Consider the following 17,082-nt stretch of genomic DNA (forward strand, 5'->3'; position numbering starts at 1 on the left):
TAATCTGCTAGAGTGGGTCACAGAACTCAGGAAAACACTTTACTTACATTTACCAATTTACTCTAAAGGATATTAAGAAGAATACAGATGGCTGGGCATGCTGGTTCATGCCTGTAATCCCAGCACTTTGGGAGGCCAAGGAGGGCAGATCACCTGAGGTCAGGAGTTTAAGACCAGCCTGACCAATGTGGTGAAACCCCATTTCTAGTAAAAATACAAAAAAATTAGCCGGGTGTGGTCGTGCATGCCTGTAGTCCCAGCCACTAGGGAGGCTGAGGCAGGAAAATCGCTTGGACCCTGGGGGCAGATGTTGCAGTGAAATGAGATCACGCCACCGCACTCCATCCAGCCTGGGCGACAGACTGGAAGAAAAAAAAAGGATACAGATGAATAGCCAGATGGAAGAGATGTATAGGGTGAGGCATGTAGGAAGAGGCATGAAGCTTCTACGCCCTCTCTGGAACTTTCGTGTATTCAGCTATCCTGAAGCTAATGCAAACCCTGGTGTGTGTGTGTGTGTGTGTGTGTGTGTGTGTGTGTGTGTGTGTGTGTTTATGGAGGCTTCATTACAAAGGCATAATTGAATACGTTATTGGCCACTGGTGATCAACTCAACCTTTAGACCTTCTCCCGTCCCCTGAGGTTAAGGGGGTAGGGCTGAAAGTTCCCACCCTCTAATCACATGGTTGGTTCCCCAGGCAATCAGCCCCCATCTAGGAGCCCACCAAGAGTTACTTACAACAAAAGATGCTGCTATTACCCAGGAAATTCCAAGGGATTTAGGAAATTACAAAAGTTTTAGGAGCTCTGTGTCAGGAACTGAGGTTAAAGACCAATATCAGAATGAAAGATTCTCCTAGTGCCCCCATCTACAAAGGTTTTAGGAGCTCTGTGCCAGGAACCTAGGGTGCAGATCAGATATATCTATAAATCTTTTTGTTTGTTTGTGTTTTGAGACAGAGTCTTGCTGCGACACCCAGGCTGGAGTGCAATGGCGCTATCTCGGCTCACTGCAACCTCCGCTTCCCGGATTCAAGCGATTCTCCTGCCTCAGCCTCCCGAGTAGGTGGGACTACAGGTGTGCGCCACTATACCTGGTTAATTTTTGTATTTTTAGCAGAGACGGGGTTTCACCATATTAACCAGGCTGGTCTTGAACTCCTGACCTCAAGTGATCTGCCCGCCTCAGCCTCCTGAAGTGCTGGGATTACAGGCATGAGCCGCTGCATCCAGCTTCAAATTTATCTCTGTATCTTCTTCTAAATTACAGTATCACACCCGTGCATATGCCCAAAAATTTTTTTTTTTTTTTTTTTGAGACGGAGTCTTGCTCTGTTGCCCAGGCTGGAGTGCAGTGGTGCGATCTCGGCTCACTGCAGGCTCCGCCTCCCAGGTTCACGCCATTCTCCTGCCTCAGCCTCCCGAGTAGCTGGGACTACAGGCTCCCGCCACCATGCCCGGCTAATTTTTTGTATTTTTAGTAGAGACGGGGTTTCACCGTGTTAGCCAGGATGGTCTCAATCTCCTGACCTCATGATCCGCCCACCTTGGCCTCCCAAAGTGCTGGGATTACAGGCGTGAGCCACTGCACCCGGCCTCATATGCCCAAATTTTAAAGGAGGCACCACATTCAAGTCCAAATGCCTAAAGGTAGAAGGATCAAGAAACAGTAGTATGAGGCCATTTGACAAGTATGTATAGTTATCCCTCAGTATCTGTGGAAATTAGTTCCAGGACCCCTCAAGGGTACCAAGATCCAGGATGCTCAAGTTTCTTTTCTTTTCTTTTTTTTTTTTTTTTTTTGAGACGGAGTCTTGCACTGTCACCCAGGCTGGAGTGCAGTGGTACGATTTTGGCTTACTGCAATCTCCACCTCCCGGGTTCAAACGATTCTCCTGCCTCAGCCTCCCGAGTAGCTGGGATTACAGGTGTGCACCACCACGCCTGGCTGATTTTTGTATTTTTAGTAGAGGTGAGGTTTCACCATATTGGCCAGGCTGGTCTCGAACTCCTGACTTCAGGTGAGCCGCCTGCCGCGGGCTCCCAAAGTGCTGGTATTACAGGCATGAGCCACTGTGCCCAGCTTAAGTTTCTTATATAAAATGGTGTATAGAATTTGCATATAACCTATGCGTATCTTCTGTATTCTTTAAATCATCTGTATTTATAATACCCAATACAGTGCTATGTAAATAGTTGTTATACTGTATCGTTTAGGTAATCATGACAAGTAAAAAAATCTGTACATGTGTAGTACATATGTAGCCATCTGTTTTTTTTTTTTTTTCCCTGAAGATTGATTGGTTGATTGAAACGGCATCTCACTCTGTCACCGAGGCTGGAGTGCAGTGGCGCAGTCTTGGCTCACTGCAACCTCCACCTCCTGGGTTCAAGCGATTCTCTTGCCTTAGCCTCCTGAGTAGCTGGGATTACAGGTGCCTGCCACAACCCCCGGCTAATTTTTATATTTTTAGCAGATTCCGAGTTTCACCATGTTGGCCAGGCTGATCTCGAACTCCTGACCTTAAGTGATTCACCCACCTCCACGTCCCAAAGTGCTATGATTACAGGGGTGAGCCACCATGTCAGGCCTTTTTCTGAATATTTTTAATCTGAGGTTGGTTGAATCCACAGATGCAGAGCCCATGGATATGGAGGGCTGACTGTACTGTATTGAGCTTCTAAGGTATGCAGAGTATTGGCACTGAGGGGATGTGCAAATACAACAACAAACCAAGCATAGTCTTTGTTTACTAGGAGCTGGTAGTAACTGTGGGAAGACACAAAACAGTAAAATCACTTTGTAAGGTTTATGAGAGTTTTGAGAGGCCAGGGAAGTTAAAGAGTGGAGAAATGGAGAAAACGGGAGAACTTGTACTGAACCCACTAGGACAGAGGAGGAAGGGAAGAGAAGGAAGGAGGCCAAAGAAAGAAGAAACCCTTCTTAGAGCACTCAGGGTCTTACTGAAAACTTTACCCATAAAAAGAGAATGTCACTGATAGACTCCTTTTAGAACAGGGATTGATGTTTTTGTTTTTGTTTTTGTTTTTGTTTTTGTTTTTGAGAGAAGTCTCGCTCTTGTCCCCCAGGCTTGAGTGCAATGGCTCGATCTCGGCTCACTGCAACCTCTGCCTCCCGGGTTCAAACAATTCTCGTACCTCTGCCTCCCAGGTAGCTGGGATTAAGGCACCTGCCACCACGCCCGGCTAATTTTTGCATTTTTAGTAGAGACAAGGTTTCACCATGTTGGCCAGGCTGGTCTCGAACTCCTGACCTCAGGTGATCCACCCACCTCAGCCTCCCAAAGTGCTGGGATTACAGGCTTGAGCCACCATGCCTGGCCACAGGCAACATTTTTAAACCATACGATTGTCCTGGAGAGAGAATCTGAAGCCTTGCTCTGATTCTGAAAGGGATTTGCAACCAAAAAAGGATAAGGATTGTTCTGACAAGTACCCTGTCTTCCCATCTTCAAAAGTACACATCTCTCAATTTGTGTCTTCAAACACAAATTGTGCTCAAAAAAGGAAGTATTTGAGTAGATTAAAGACAGAAACCCTAGGACATTCCTTTGTAAACAAACAGCCTTTTACCAAACACCAACTGTCAAGGGACTTGCCTGAGTACTTGTCCAAAGGACAGCGTGTCCCCATGTGTAGGCAGTGGTCTGATCTGGTTCCTAGGAGAGGACTGCTGAGGCCACAGCAACTTAACTGGCTAGTGTGGGTGAGGCAGAAGTGTTTGAAGCTCAAGGTCTGTCAAGGACAGCTGATTAGAGTATGTCTGTCCCTAATACAGGGTTAGAGCTCAGTACCAATGCTGGGGATGAGGTGAGTTGAAGACACAGAAACTACATGGTTTTTTGGAAGGTCATGAAGTTTTCAAGGAACTAGTGGGCAACTGGAAATGATACGTGAAAGAGTAGAGGGAGCTCTGGCCCAGCGGCCAGAAAGCTCTGGGCAGGTCAGGTCTGGGAACAGTGGCTAATCCAGGCCCAGCTTCCCACTGTTGATTTGGACATACAGGCCTAAGATAAGAGACCGTGCCCAGAGCCACTGGTCACTTAGCACAGGTAGTGGGAAATGGTAGCCAGCAAATGTTTAATTGAATATCTTATGTCTCCTAGACCACAGCTGAGCAAACTAGGCCAAGCTCAAGGTCCTGAGGGGAATGAGGAGCTGAGCTCAGTCCCTTTTGGCCCCCTTTCTCTTTCCCTCCTCATTTTAAGTATGGAAGCTCACTTATTTCCTTTATGTATTGGCCATTTGTGTAGGGTTTTGTTTGAAAAAGGGCTTGAGGCTGGGCGTGGTGGCCCACGCCTGTAATCCCAGTACTTTGGGAGGCCAAAGAAAGATTGCTTGAGCCCAGGAGTTCGAGACCAACTTGGGCAACATAGTGAGACCCTGTCTCTACAAAAAAATTTTTAAAATTAGCTAGACATGGTAGTGAATGCCTGTAGTCCCAGCTGCTCGAGAGGCTAAGTTGGAAGTATCACCTGAGCCCAGGAGTTGAGGCTGCAGTGAGCTCTGATTGACCCAGTGCACTTCAGCTTGAGCAACACAGCAAGACCCTGTCTCAAAAAAAAAAAAAAAAAAAAAAAAAGAAGTTGGGCACAGTGGCTCAGGCCTGTAATCCCAGCACTTTGGGAAGCCTAGGTGGGCGGATCACCTGAGATCAGGAGTTTGAGACCAGCCTGACCTCTAAAACTACAAAATTAGCCAGGCGTAGCCCAGCGGCTCATACCTGTAATCCCGGCACTTTGGGAGGCCGAGGCGGGCGGATCACCTGAGGTTGGGAGTTTGAGACCAGCCTGACCAACATGGAGAAACCCCATGTCTACTAAAAATACAAAATTGCTGGGCGCAGTGGCTCACACCTGCAATCCCAGCACGTTGGGAGGCCGAGGCGGGTGGATCACAAGGTCAGGAGATCGAGACCATCCTGTGAATGGTGAAACCCCGTCTCCACTAAAAATACAAAAAATTAGCTGGGCGTGGTGGCCGGCGCCTGTAGTACCAGCTCCTCGGGAGGCTGAGGTGGGAGAATGGCGTGAACCCAGGAGGCGGAGGTTGCAGTGAGCTGAGAACACCAGCCTGGGAGACAGAGCGAGACTCCGTCTCAAAAAAAAAAAAAAATTAGCCGGGTGCGGTGGCATATGCCTGTAATCCCAGCTACTCGGGAGGCTGAGGCAGGAGAACTGCTTGAACCCGGGAGGCGGAGGTTGCGGCGAGGGGAGATCACGCCATTGCGTGCCAGCCTTGGCAACAAGAGCGAAACTCTGTCTCAAAAAAAAAAAAAAATAATGTAGCCGGGTGTGGTTTTGCATGCCTGTAATCCCAGCTACTCAGGAGGCTGAGGCAGGAGAATCACTTGAACCCGGGAGGCAGAGGTTGCAGTAAGCTCAGACCGTGCCATTGCCCTCCATTGTTTCGCTGCAACGAGAGGGAAACTCCATCTCAAAAAAAAAAAAAAAAAAAAAAACAGGCTTGAGTATACCTCTCACAGCCCTGGAGAATGCCTGAGCTGTTGGACAGTTGCCTTTTCCATTATGTCTGCTTTTTTCTAAAGCTATTCATTCATTGTTGCCTAATCATGTCCTCAGTCAGTAGTTGATGTTCTGGGCTATTTGAATTTCCTCTGAATAATGATTAATGGAGATAATGATGTTTGACCAGTTCTGGGAACTCTTGGGAATTAAAGGAATTAAACTCTTGGACATTAAACTTCACTTTAATGTATATAGTTGTGGGTGCTGCCCCATTGGAGAAGATTGTGACAGGAGGTTACACAGTTTTACAGCAAACTGCTGGGATTTTTTATTTTTTTTTTTCAGTAAATTATGATAACTGTAGCATTTTCCTTTGCAATAATGATAACCTAAGGCCTTGGTGTTTCCTCCAAAATGTACATAGATACAGGATGTGGGTTTGTTACAAAGTTGTATAACTATTGCCTTTTTGTGGCTGACCCCTTCCCTAGAGAACAACATGAAGAGACCTTGCTGCTGCTATGAAACCCAGACTCTAAGGACAACTTGGGGGACATTGGATGTTTTTTCACAGATGTAGACATCAAGGAGTCAGTGGTTTGTGTATGCGTTGAGTGGAGAAGGCTGGCAAGCATTTGCTACCATGACTGTTAAAAATGTGCCTGTACATTTCTTTTTTTTTTTTTTTTTTGAGACAGGATCTCACTCTGTCACCCAGGCTGGAGTGCAGTGGTGTGTTTTTGGCTCAGTACAACCTCCACCATTGTGGGCTCAAGCAATCCTCCTGCCTAGGACTCCTGAGTAGCTGGGATGACAGGCATGTGCCACCACGCCCAGCTAATTTTTGTAGTTTTTTTGTAGAGACAGGGTTTTTGCCATGTTGCCCAGGCTGGTATACATTTCTTTATATAAGGAGGGGGCAAGTAACGCAGTGTTATGCTACCAATCAGGCTTTCAGAGACCATAAAACAAAAACTAAAAGGTACGCTCTTAGTAGTCATATCTGTGGAATGTAAGGAAGCCAGTTTAAGACCAATGTAATGCAGCATTTTCCCTTCATACATGAAACAGTGAGTTACTCGAGCACAAAGCATCAAATGCTTATTCCCCCCACAAGGCCATTCTTATCTTTCACCAAGTGTTTAGTCACTAGGCAGCCATCATCCTCCCTCCCTCTCTCCCTTCCTCCCTTACTTTCTTCCTTTCTTCCTTTTGCAGTGGCACAGTCATGGGCTCAAGTGATCCGCCTCAGCCTCGCGAGTAGCTGGGACCACAAGCACTCACCACCACATCCAGCTAGTTTTATTTTATTTTTAAAAATTTTTTGAAACAGAGTCCTGCTCTGTCACATAGGCTGGAGTGCAGTGGCACGGTCTTGGCTCACTGCAGCCTCCACCCCCAGGGTCAAGTGATACTCCTACCTCAGCCTCCCGGGTAGCTGGGACTACAGGCATGTGCCACCATGCTTGGCTAAGTTTTGTATTTTTTGTAGAGATGGGGTTTCACCATGTTGCCCAGGCTGGTCTGGAACTCCTGTACTCAAGCTATCCACCTGCCTTGGCCTCCCAAGGCGCTGGGATTACAGGTGTGAGCCACTGCGCCGAGCCTCATCCAGCTAATTTTATAATTTTTGGGCGGAGGTAGCAACAGAGATCTCCATATGTTACCCAGGCTGGTCTCAAACTCCTGGCCTCAGTGATCCTCCTGCCTCAGCCTCCCAAAGTGTTGGGATTACAGGCGTGAGCCACCGCGCCCAGCCCATTATTCTTATATCTGAGATTCACTTTTAATTGCCCTCTGTCATCAGCACTTTGAGAATGCCTCAATTTTGAGAATACCTTGTATTCTGGAAATCATTCATTCAGTCAACAAACCCTGACTGGTGTGTAATTGGGCAGTAGGAGGCCAAGATAAATGACCTGTAATCTGGAAAACAAACATATAAACATACACATACCATAACGAGATACGAGTGCTAGGATGGATCACAAAAGGTTTACTTAGGTAGCTCTGAATGTAATATCAGGCCTACAATATTATCACTTATGTTGTTTTTTGGATCTTATTTTTAGAAGCAGCACAAGCTTTTTCTTGGAGGAAATATAGCAAGAAAGAGGGGAGCTGTTCTGACTGAAGCAGGGTATGGGAGGCCCACAGCCTTTGCTGCTTTGCCTCCTGTTCAAAGCCATCCTCCCTGCAGTTCACTGAGAAATGACTCCTTGGAGCTCCAGGGAAGTCCTACAGCTAGCTAGTAGCAGACCTGGTAGTAGAAGTTAGTTCTTCTGATTCTTAGCTTTCTTAGCAGTCAGGTACCAGACTGATAAACGAAAATCAAATTTCTCCCAGTTATATGTTCCATCCCACAAAGAAGTAATAAACACATTTCTGTCAGGGGCTTCAGCCTGCCTGGATTTGTTACTGGGTTTGTTTTAAATGTTTAGCTTCCAGGCATCCAAATACATACAAAAAAGGTCTATTCCCAGGAAGATACTGTAACCCTTTTCATTGTCATTTGTGGGCAATGCCAAGCTGCCTCTAATAGCTTCTTCTGTTTTTTTGGTGGAAATTCAGTTTCCTCAGAAATCTATGTAAGGGATATTTGATAAAGGTGATAACAATCTCGTCTCTGTAAATTGATGAAGGGATGAGAGGGGTATTAGACTCATGTCCTCTTTTGAATGCACACTGCTTTTGTGGTCCGGCAGGGTTTCTCAGCGTTAGTGCTGTTGACATTTTGGGCTAGATTGTTTGTGGTGGTGGGGTGTGTGTGTGTGTGTGTGCGTGCGTGCAAGCACATTTGTGCGCTATAGGACATTGAGCAGTATCCCTGACCTCTACCCACTATTGTCAGTAGCACACTCCCGTCTTTCAGTTGTGACAACTAAATATGTCTGCAAACATTTCCACGTCTCCAAACATGTTCCTTGGGGGACAAGTTGGCCCCCAGTGGAGAAACACTGGATTGGAGATTGGTTGTCATGAGATAAAAATGCAAATCAGATATGTCACAGGACAAAGTAAATTTTCAGTTACCTAATTAAACCTTTACTTTTTATAAGTCGCTCTAAAGAAACAAAAGTGTGTCCTGTCTTCCATCCTGATTCTCGGTTACTGGAGGGCCCTTCACCTAAGTCATGTTCAGGATCTCCTTGAAGGAGTTAAACTAAAACAATACGATATCTTCCCTTAGGTCTTTTGCAGAATTTATTTTGCTAGGCCGGGCACTATGGCCCACTCCTGTAATCCTGGCACTTTGGGAGGCCAAGGCGGCTGGATCACTTGAGTTCAGGAGTTCAACACTCGCCTGGGCAACATGGTGAAACCCCATCTCTACAAAAAATACCAAAAAATTAGCTGGGCATGGTGTTGCATGCCTGTAGTCCCAGGTACTTGGGGGGCTGAGGTGGGAGGATCACTTGAGCTCAGGAGGTCAAGGCTGCAGTGGGCCGAGATTATGCCACTGCGCTCCAGCCTGGGTGACAAAGTGAGACTCTGTCTCAAAAAATATATATATATTTTGCTAGAAATCCCAAGATTTTTCTTTCTTTTCTTTTTGTTTATTTTCTTTCTTTTTTTGAGATGGAATCTCACTCTGTCACTCAGGCTGGAGTGCTGTGGCATGATCTCGGCTCACTGCAGCCTCCACCTCCCAGGTTCTGAGAAGCTAGGACTATAGGCGCATGCCATCACATCTGGCTAGTTTTTGTATTTTTAGTAGACGCAGGGTTTCACCATATTTGCCAGGCTGGTCTCGAGCTCCTGACCTTGTGATCCACCTGCCTTGGCCTCCCAAAGTACTGAGATTACAGGTGTGAGCCACTGTGCCTAACCCCCATATACTTTCAAACAAAAAATGGAAATATCACTGTCTCCATGAAAAGCCATACAGGCAGCATCAAATCTACACTAGGGGCCAGGTGTGGTGCCTCCTGACTGTAATCCCAACATTGGGAGGGTGATAGGATTCCTTGAGGCTAGGAGTTCGAGACCAGCCTGGGCAATACAGTGAGACCCTATGTCTACAAAATACTTTTCAAAATTAGCATAGTGGTGCGCACATGTAGTCCTAGCTACTTGGAAGGATGAACTGGGAGGATTGCCTGATCCCAGGAGGTAGAGACTGCAGTGAGCTAATATCTCACCACTGCACTCCAGACAGAGTAAAACCCTGTCTCTAAAAAAAAAAAAATTAAATAAATAAATAAATGGTTTACACTGAGGGTCACAGACTTTGAGTTGAGGTTCGTCATGAAGAATCTCCATTTTCATTCTAATAGCACTAGATATAGGCTGGGTGTGGTGGCTCACAGCTATAATCCCAGCACTTTGGGAGGCCGAGGTGGGCAGATCACGAGGTCAAGAGATCGAGACCATCCTGGCCAACATGCTGAAACCCCATCTCTACTAAAAATACAAAAAATTATCTGGATGTGGTGGCACGTGCCTGTAATCCCTACTACTCGGGAGTCTGAGGCAGGAAAATCCCTTGAACCCGGGAGGCAGAGATTGCAGTGATCCAAGATCACGCCACTGCACTCCAGCCTGGCGACAGAGCGAGACTCCGTCTCAAAAACAAAACAACAACAACAAGAAAAAACACAAAAAAGGCTGGGCACAGTGGCTCACCTTGTAATTCCAACACTTTGGGAGGCCGAGGCGGGCGGATCACTTGAGGTCAGCAGTTTGAGACCAGCCTGGGCAACATGGGAATACCCTGGCTCTACTAAAAATACAAAAATTAATTGGGTGTGTTGGCATATGCCTGTAGCCCCAGCTACTCAGAAGGCTGAGGCACAAGAATTGCTTGAACCCAGGAGTGGGGAGAAAAAGGAAATATTAGGGGACATTTGTTAAGTTTATATTTTTTTCTTTTCTCTTCTTTTTCCTCTTTTTTTGAGACAGAGTCTCGCTCTGTGGCCCAGGCTGGAAGTTGGAATTCAGTGGTTCAGTCATAGCTCACTGCCGCCTTTACCTCCTAGGCTCAAGTGATCTTCCCACCTAAGCCTCCTAAGTGGATGTGACCACAACTGCATGCCACTCCCTCCACCCCCGTCTGCCTACCAGCTAATTCAAAAAAATTTTTTTTTGTAGAGATGGGGTCTCCCTGTGTTGCCCAGGTCAGTCTCAAACTCCTAGGCTCAAGCAATCCTCCTGCCTTGGCTTCTCAAAGTGCTGGGATTACAGACATGAGCCACTGGGCTCAGCCATTAATTTTAAATTGCAAGTGACATTTTCTTTAGTTTATTAATCAGCACCATATGATGTCACAGTTTTATAACTCATTTATCTCATTTAATTCTCATACCCACCTTGTGGAATTGTTATCCCTGTCCTTTACAGATGAAGAAAGAAACTCCAAGAAATTAAGTAGCTGGCCCAAGTCCACCCAACTGGGATGGGCAGAACCAGGGTTTGCTCTTGGTTGTGCCTTTCTAGAGCCTGTGCCTTAACCACATCTATGTGCTGCCTCTTGGCCTCTGTGTGGCCAGTAGATTCTCTCATGGCTAGGCTCATCTTAATTAACATTTGTTGGGTGCCTACTATGGCTCAGGCTCTAGAGATCATTGTAAAATCCAGTCCACTGCCCCAGCTCCTCGTGTGTCTTTTGAACACATTAGTATTGTGCTGTGCAGAAAGGACTTCTGTGCATATGCCTGCTATTACACTTGTTGAACCCAGTTTCTACAAACTTTCATTCAGATGGAGGGATTCAGTCTTCTTATCATATAATACATACAGAAATACAAATATTTAAATATTTATCTAAATTAATAGTCACATATGCCATTTATACAGTTAGCGAGTTACAGCCAAGTGACAGTTGTGATGGGAGGCCGTGTCTGGGGAGTTACATACTGGTGAGGAAACTGGAAAACATGGCTGTGGGGCCGGCGCTGTGGCTCACGCCTGTAATCCCAGCACTTTGGGAGGCCGAGGCGGGTGGATCACGAGGTCAGGAGATCGAGACCATCCTGGCTAACACGGTGAAACCCCGTCTCTACTAAAAATACAAAAAATTAGCGGGGCGTGGTGGCGGGCGCCTGTAGTCTCAGCTACTCAGGAGGCTGAGGCAGGAGAATGGCATGAACCCGGGAGGTGGAGCTTGCAGTGAGCCGAGATAGCACCACTGCACTCCAGCCTGGGCGACAGAGTGAGACTCTGCCACAAAAAAAAAAAAAAAAAGAAAACAAGGCTATTAAAATTTAACACATTGACTGGGCAGGGTAATGTATGGTGATCTGTTTTCTCTTCGCTCCAATCCTGAAAGGTTTCTTTGAAGAGCTGGAGTGTCTAGAAAGCTTTCCTAGAAAGCTAGTGTACATTTTGCTAAGTAATCACTGTGTCACTTAGATTTTCTGCTCTTTAAGTGTGGTTATGAGATGTGTTCCAAATAATTTGTTACTAACCATGAAGTTGATGAATGCTTTGCCTTTAAAAAAATAAGTTTGGGCGGGGTGCAGTGGCTCATGCTTGTATTCCCAGCATTTTGGGAAGCTGAGGCAGGCAGATCGCTTGAGTCCAGGAGTTTGAGACCAGCCTGGACAACATGGTGAAACCCTGTCTCTACTAAAAATACAAAAATTAGCCAGGTGTGGTGGCATGTGCCTGTAGTCCCAGCTGCTTTGGGGGCTGAAGCAGGAGGATCACTTGAGCCTGGGAAATCCAGGCTGCAGTGAGCTATGATCACACCACTGCACTCCAGCCTGCGTGAAAAAGTGAGACTGTCTAAAAAAAAAAAGTTTGGCCAGGCATGGTGGCTCATACCTGTAATCACAGCACTTTGGGAGGCCAAAGTGGGAGGATTGTTGAGGCTAGGAGGTCAAGACCAGTCTGGGTTTGATTGGGTTAAACATTATCCCTGTAAGTTGGCTCTCATTCTGAGAAGTTGTTTAGAGTAGAAGAGAGGGCTGCATTTACAGCTAATTGCTAGTAATTTCACATCATCTGCAATATATTTTCTGGACACTCTGCCCGACTAGTCCTATGGGACGTTGTCATTCATGTGCAAATCAGGCCCTATATACTAAGGGAGGAAAACAGTTGAGGACCTCCTTTTTTTAGGCACTCTTGGTGCCTTGTGCATTAAGATAGTGAGTCAGAGGATAAGAAGGAAGCAGATTCCATTCCCCTTACCACTCTTTGGGTGTAGGCAGGGCCTGCTGGTAGTGCTGGGAAAGCCGACCATCCTTCTTTGAGCAAGTCCAATAGCTGCTGCTGCTAGTTCTGTCCCACCATAGGCACAGTCTGTGTAGGATGAGCCAACCATATGTGGAGTTACTGGTTCTTGGTCTGGGCTTGTTCCTTTCCCCAATTTCAGTCCCCACCAGAATCTGGGCAGTCATTGTGAAGAAGCCTAGGAATAATACCTTACTCTATAGGCCTGTGGAAACGTGTAAAGATACCTTGCAGGCCCAGAGTGAGAAATTGGAGCCACCTTGTTCGATTGACCAAAGGCTTGTCCTATGGAGTTACTAATTTTACAGGAAGTTTATGTTAACATACTTTCTATCCATTGCACTACCATTTCTGAGGCACAATATATTTCAGTAGGCAGAAAGATAGAACTGCTTAGATTTTAAACACTCAATACATGCTTGACATAGTTTAGTCTATTTCTCTTCAGTTACTATGGCAGTGGGTGCTATAGAGATGTGCAGACCCTATTGTGACCTCCCTTTGGTATAGGGATGCTCTGGAGCCCCTGGCTTCATTGTCCACTAAGGTCTGGCAGGTCTGATTGCCTCTTTTCAGGCACTGAGTGGTGGGGTATGCCATCCTACCCTGCTGGAACCAGCCTTGGCCTGCCCTGTTAGTCATCAAAAATAGATCTCACCAGGGAACAATCTTCTCAGGTTGTTGTGTAATTTGAGTGAGCCAAGGTGAGTGTTTTAGGGACAAGCAGCATCAACTTCGGAATCTTCAACTGGGCCTGAGCACTTATTTCTCAGAAATAATAGAATCTTGCTCACTTTTCTTTCTTTCTTTTTTTTTTTTAGATGGAGTTTCGCTCTGTTGCCCAGGCTGGAATGCAGTGGGGATCAATCTAGCTCATTGCAGCCTCCACTTCCTGGGTTCAAGAGATTCTCCTGCCTCAGCCTCCTGTGTAGCTGGGATTACAGGTGTGCGCCACCACGCCTGGCTAATAATTCTATTTTTAGTAGAGTTGGGGTCTCACCATGTTGGCCAGGCTGCTCTCGAACTCCTGACCTCAAGTGATCTGCCCGCCTCGGCCTCCCAAAGAGCTGGGATTATAGGTGTGAGTCACCATGCCTGGCCTCTTGCTCACTTTTCATACTAAAACAACAAATTACAGGCTGTAGTTTAACCTCTCTACTGCATGCATAAATGCAGTGTGGTACGAGTGCCTCTGTAGCCCATAACTTCAGTTTCCTTGTTGCTAGCAGTCTGTGGTGACACTATACTAATCTCACATGCAGGAACCAATGAGGATTAGCCAGGGACACAGGAGGAGTCACCTTGCATTCAGAATGACTCAAGTTTAGTCTCAACTTGACCATTAGCTCTCTGAGTGATCTTGCCCATGTTAATTCTCTTGATCTTAGTTTCTTCAGAGCCAATGAGACATTGCTTGAAAGTGACTTAGCCTGGTATACCCAGGTCTGTCAGACTTATAATCTGGTGCTCTCTTGGGTGAACTTGAGGGCCTTCTGCCAAGGCAGGAATGGCTTCTTTTAAAAAAAAATTATTTTATTTTTATTTTTTTTGTGTAGAGACGGGGGGGTCTCACTATGTTTCCTAGGCTGGTCTGAAACTCCTGGACTCAAGTGATCCTTCAGCCTCGGCCTCCCAAAGTACAGAGATTATAGGTGTGAACTACCAGTACCAGCCTCCAGGAATGGCTTCTAAGGCTTCAGGCTGTTTATAGAGAGGAAAGCACCTGGGAGCTGATGGCACTCTCAGGTTTCCCAAAATGACAGTTCTGCATATGCATCTTAATCACCTGCTTTTTTTCCCTCCCCCCCAAATGCTATTCACAGTCCTTGTTTATGATAGAAGCTGAAGCTTACAGGTGACAATTTTTGTGCCTGTATGAAAGGACACATGACTGACTCCACTTATCCACAGGACACCTGCTTTCAAGGTTGTTCAGTGTTGGAATAATTTTTGCTTGATGATAACCTAGGGATGACCCAAGGTTTCATTAGTTAAACCCACCCCTGTGGGATGCATGAAGTCTAGCCTCTGTCCCTGTAAAAATCCCACCAGAACCATTTTAGAATTCACTCAGGACTTCACCCCTCCCGCTCCTGGTGCTGCTTATGGAACTAAAGAATCCTCATCTTCTCAGCCCTGGGACACATTCTCCTCATATAAAGCGAGGTGGCAATCAGGGAACAGGGGCGAGTCTTGTGCTTATTTCAGTTATAATAGGAAGGCTCTACCAGGACTCATCGTTGTCCCAACAATAGTCGATTCCAGGCCCCTTCTTTGAACTCATTTCAGTGTCTCAGGTTCTGTCCTTGGTGTCTGTCTTCACTGCTTGCTCAGTTGTATTTGAACATGGCTAGAGATGAGCACACTTCTCTTCTCCAGTAAAAAAGCCTGCAAGAAAAGTCTTGGACTTCTTGAACTGCTATTCAGTTGTTTTTTTTATTCAATATATTTTTTGAGATGGAGGGGGTCTCACTTTGTTGCCCAGGATGGTGTTGAACTCCTGGCCACAAGTGATCCTTCTGCCTCAGCGTTCCAAAGTGCAGAGATTACAGGCTTGAGCTACCACAACCGGTCTCTTGTCAGTTTTTGAGGTTAATGCCTTTAAATTAGTTTGCAGTTGTTTTGCTTTTGCCTGCCTTCTTGCCCAAATGCGCAAGTGCTTATTTAGTAATCTGACTCAAGTGCTTTGTGTCCCCAGAGTCCCCACTTTTCCAGGATTCATTGTCTTTTTTTTTTTTTTTTTTTTTTTTTTTGAGACACAGTCTTGTTCTGTTGTGCAGGCTGGAGCGCAGTGGCACTATCGGCTCACTGCAACCTCCACCTCCTGGGTTCCAGAAATTCTCGTGCCTCAGCCTCCCAAGTATTTGGGATTAGAGTCACACACCACCACACCTGGCTAATTTTTTTATATTTTTAGTAGAGATGGGGTTTTGCCATGTTGGCCAGGCTGGTCTTGAATGCCTGACCTCAGGTGATCTACCCGCTCGGCCTCCCAAAGTGCTGGGATTACAGACATGAGCCACCACACCCGGCTGGATTCAGTCTTAACTTGCTCTTTTTTTTTTTTGCGTCTCACTCTCTTGCCAGGCTGGAGTGCAATGGTGTGATCATAGTTCACTGCATCCTTGAACTCCTGGGGTCAAAAGATCCTCTTGCCCCAGTTTCCCGAGTGGTTGGGACTACAGGCGTGTGTCACCACGCCTGGCTAATTATTTTATTTTTCGTAGAGACAAGGTCTGACTGTGTTGCCCAGGCTAGTCTTGAGCTCCTAGGCTTAGGTGATCCTCCCACCTTGGCCTCCCAAAGTGTCGGGATTATAGGTGTGAGCCACTGCACCCAGCCTGGATTTGCTCTTTTATCAAGAGGTTAATATTTATTCTTCCGTTCAGTGAACCGTGGGATTGAATTCCCCCAGCGATTGAAATGAAAGGGCTTATGTATAACATTTCCTGAGGAGTGGTAGTACCAGAGTTCAGAGGAGACCTCAGGCCATTTATTCTATAAACTCAGAAGCTGTAGTTCTAGATGATGTGGCTTCTTCAGGGTGTTGAGAAGTCTCTGTTATCTCGTGCCTTATTGGATTAGAACTGATTGAGCTCTGTCTGCTGCCCCAAACATGTGGCTCAGCCAATCTCCAGTGGCATCTGCAATGTGGGTATTCTAGCCTCCAGTGGTCACGTGGCTCACCTTAGAAAGGTCAGATATTCCTTTTTCCTGACGCTGCTGGAGAATGAGGTCTGAGTCAGAAGTCCTCAGGTGTGACCTGCCCAGAACTATCTGAAATTGCTGGATTTCTTGTTCTTCCTCAGTGTTTAACAATCACCCAATTGCTCATTCTCACCAGCGACTTCCTCAGTAAGAGCTCAATATTTGAGGAGGTGCTGCATTTTGTCAAACATTCATACGTGTTAGCCCACTTAGTCTTCGCAGCACACAGTGGATTAATGGATTTTTAAAAGCTGGTATTTATGCACGATGGAATACTACTCAACCATAAACAAGAAGGAAATTCTGTCATTTGTGACTACATGGATGCATCTAGAGGACATTATGCTAAGTGAAGTAAGCCAAAGAAAGAAAGACAAATGGTGCATGATATCACTTATATGTGAAATCTGAAAAAGTCAAAGTTATAGAAGGAGAGTGTAACATGTTGGTTACCAGCGGCTGGGGGAAGGGAAGGGTGGGTGTGGAAAGGGGAGATGTTGATCAAAGGGTACAAAATTTCAGTTAGGAGAAATAAGGTCTGATGATCTGCCTTACAGCATGGTGACTATAGTTAATATAGTTAATATTATAATAGTATTGTATACTTCAAAATTGCTAAAAGAGTGGATTTTAAAAGTTCTCACCACAAAGAAATGATAAGCATATGAGCTGATGGATATGTTAATAAGCCTGATTTAATTATTCCTCA

At 45.9% G+C, this 17,082-nt stretch overlaps 1 protein-coding gene across 6 annotated transcripts in view; it reads left to right on the forward strand.

The window, feature by feature from the left end:
- The window catches only part of HMOX2 (heme oxygenase 2), a 35,491-nt gene that overhangs the window by 7,800 nt on the left and 10,609 nt on the right, over positions 1-17,082 (forward strand). Inside the window, exon 2 of one of the 6 annotated variants that reach the window (XM_055099272.2) lies at positions 961-1,078. The exons of 4 other annotated variants lie outside the window; for them this stretch is intronic. The gene's annotated coding sequence lies outside the window, so the exon portion shown is untranslated. Of the gene's footprint in view, positions 1-960; positions 1,079-13,486; positions 13,610-17,082 lie in introns of all 6 variants that reach the window. One more of the 6 variants, XM_055099273.2, reaches the window with a different exon arrangement.

The sequence above is a fragment of the Pan paniscus genome, chromosome 18 (assembly GCF_029289425.2).
Source record: "Pan paniscus chromosome 18, NHGRI_mPanPan1-v2.0_pri, whole genome shotgun sequence".
Lineage (NCBI taxonomy): Eukaryota > Metazoa > Chordata > Mammalia > Primates > Hominidae > Pan > Pan paniscus.